The following is a 3,200-nucleotide window of genomic DNA, read 5'->3' on the forward strand; positions in this document are numbered from 1 at the left end:
TTATGACCAGGAACTCTAGTTCTACATTAGTACCACCTGTGGAAGATCCGGAATCGATTATTCTCAAAAAGAAGGACAAAGTAATCGGGGAATCAGTAGTAAAGAGAAAATTCAAGACGAGAAGGTGTCAGATTACAAACCAGAAACACCCGAATTTGAAGAAGATAGTGAACCCGAGCCAGAAGAAGAAATGGCAAACATTGCAGACATAGCCATGGGCGAATACAAAAGGAGGATGCGTGATGATACCGGGCCAGGATTCGTGTAACCCGTAATTCCTGCAACAACTAATTTCGAGCTGAAAGGTCACACACTCGCTTAACTGAAGGACATTCCATTGTATGGGAAGGATCACAAAGACACATACAAACATATCGACGAGGTCAACGACATATTCAACTACTTTAACATACCAAATGTGCCTCACGAGACTGTTCTACTTTGGATGCTACCAGTTACGTTCAAGGGAGCCGCAAAAGATTGGCTAAAATCACTACCTCCAGGATCCAAAACGACATGGCAAAAGATGCGTGAAGAATTCATAGGTCAGTTCTGCCCGCCATCCAAAGTAGCAAAATTGAAGAAGGCGATTGCCAACTTTGAACAAATGGGAGGAGAATCACTCTATGATGCGTGGGAAAGATACAAAGGCTTGTTGAGGAACTGCCCTCAAAATGACCTAAACTTTCAACAAGAAGTCTCCTTCTTTTATGATGGAGTAAATTTTACAACTAGGAAGTTACTTGACTCCCAAGGATCACTCACGAAGAAGGCACCCCCGGTGATATAAGAGTTGATTAAAGAGTTCTCTAAACACTCAAGAGAAAATCATAACCCGAGACATGACTCAACTCGAGGAAGAGTAAATTCTGTTTCGGATGATATGGCGGAAATGATGGCTAAGTTAGAGAGCATGGATCATAGGATGACAAAGATGGACCAGTCCATCCACGTCATCCAGGTAGGATGTGATAACTGTAGCGGGCCTCACCTTACCAAAGATTGTGACTTAGACGAGAACGGAAACCGAAAAGCTCAAGTGTGTTATTTAAGCGGGGATAGATATGATGAAGATTGGCGAAAACCTAAAAAGTAATGGATACCATATGATCAATATAAGAAAGCTAAGGAGGAAAAAGATAGGCAAAATACATGAGGGTTTTATCAAAAAGAAGAGTCGGTTCAAGAAAAGAAGATGGATTTTGAAGATATGCTTACACGATTTGCCTCCGTATCCGAGAAGAGACACAATGAAACCGATGTGGCGATACGAGAGCAGCAAGCAATGATGAAATAGCAGAAAGCATTGATGAGGAATTAGCAAGCTTCGATCCTAAATATTGAGAAGAAACTAGGGCAACTTGCAAGGCAAATCAATGAGCGGTCACCGGGCGCACTCCCAAACAATACCAAGCAAAACCAGAGAGTGGCTCATGTAAATTCAATAACAACAAGATTTGGGAAGATTTTCACTCCTATGACACCAATCAAGAACGAAGATCCAAGCGTGGTGCAGGAAAAAAGAAAAGAAATCCGTGAATCGCAAACGGACGACAAAACTCGGCGAGTTCAGGAAAGGAACTCGACGAGTTTTACATCTGATGAGAAAAAGAACCCTCCATTAAAACCATACCAGCCTCCCTTGCCACTCCCAGGCTGAACTATACAAGATAGACAAGATGAAGAGTATAAGAAGTTTCTAGAGCACATCAAGGCCCTCCAAGTTAACATTCCGTTTATTGAGGCAATAGCTAAAATGCCAAAGTATAAAAGATTCCTCAAAGAACTCCTCACTAATAGAAGGAAGATGGAGGGAGTATCGGAAGTTATTTTAAACGAAAATTGTTTAGCTGCTATGATGAACAAACTACCGAAGAAGATGGTGGACCCGGGGAGCTTAACTTTTCCATGTCAATTCGGGAATTTGGCTACATGTTAGGCATTGGCTGACTCGGGAGCTAGTGTAAATATTATGCCATATTCATTCTTCAAGAAGTTAAACCTTCCAGAACCAAAACCCATTCATATGGAAATCCATCTAGCTAACAAGAAGGTGACATATCCAAGGGGAATATGCGAAGATCTTCTAGTCAAGGTTGATAAATTAGTGTTCCCTGTTGATTTTATAATCTTAGATATGGAAGAGGACCATCAAGTCCCGATTATTCTTGGGAGACCGTTTCTAAACACCACCTGTGCTATAGTAGATCTGCGAGAGCCCAAACTAACTCTCCGAGTGGGGGATGATTCGGTCACATTTGGAGTCGATCAAGCGGTAAAGCATTCAATTTTTAGTGATGATGATATTTCTTCGGTAGGTATGATTGATGAATTGTTAGAAAAGGAACTAGCAGACTGGAAAGAAAACAAATCAAACGACTTCACGTTCTATTTAGAAGAGGACTTTGATGCTCAAAGGGACCTACAAGAGTTGGATAAAATAATTGAAGGAAGTATAGGTGAAGAAGATACAAGAAGCTCTGCAAAAGAAACACGCCATGGTGATGCCAACAAGACGGAGAGTTTGAAGAAGCAAAAGACTACCATGGTTTGGAATGACATAAACAATAAGGACACTAACTCTTCCATTGGCTTGCGCACAATTGACCAGGAAATGGAAGACATTTAGTCAACAAATATGTATGAAGAATGTAGAATTTGGGAGAAGCGTCGAGAAAGGAGGGTAAAGTGAAACAAGCCTTGCGCCTTAGTTTCTACCACTTCTGAAGTTTTCACTTTTCAACCACCCGATTCTCAAATATATGAAGAAAGTGAGGAATAAATTTTAATTTCAAGTGACGATGAGGGGGTTAATTAAAAGGAAATCAAGATAGACAAGATGCAAGTGAAAACGGTGGGACAACAAGAGAAGACAAAGTTTATTAGAAGAGGCAAAGGAACAAAGCGTAAATATGAAGAAAATGCCACTAAGAAGAAAAAAAAAGACTCGAAAAAGGCATACAAAAGGAAAGTTCAAGCTTAGAAAAGAAGATGGAAAGAGAAAAGGGTGAAGAGGGTAGTTCCGTTCAAATCCGCCACAACGTAGAACGGGAAGGAGTCCAACTAAAGACTCCTCAAACAGAAGCGCTTGCGGGAGGCAACCTATTGTTTGAGTTTGCTTTCTTTTCCTTTTTCTTTCTTTTCATTTTTGTCTTTTAGTTCCTTTATTTATTTGTGTTTTGTTAGGATTTTCAATCTTT

General features: G+C 40.4%; 1 non-coding gene across 1 annotated transcript; it reads right to left on the minus strand.

Moving 5' to 3' along the window:
- Positions 1–574: 574 nt before the first annotated feature.
- On the minus strand, positions 575–681 carry LOC145118041 (small nucleolar RNA R71). The gene has a single exon (XR_013713025.1). It is a non-coding gene; the product is annotated as a small nucleolar RNA R71 (small nucleolar RNA).
- Positions 682–3,200: the final 2,519 nt, after the last annotated feature.

This window comes from Lactuca virosa, chromosome 5 (genome assembly GCF_052849685.1).
Source record: "Lactuca virosa cultivar CGN04683 chromosome 5, Lactuca_virosa_CGN04683_v6, whole genome shotgun sequence".
Taxonomy (NCBI): domain Eukaryota; kingdom Viridiplantae; phylum Streptophyta; class Magnoliopsida; order Asterales; family Asteraceae; genus Lactuca; species Lactuca virosa.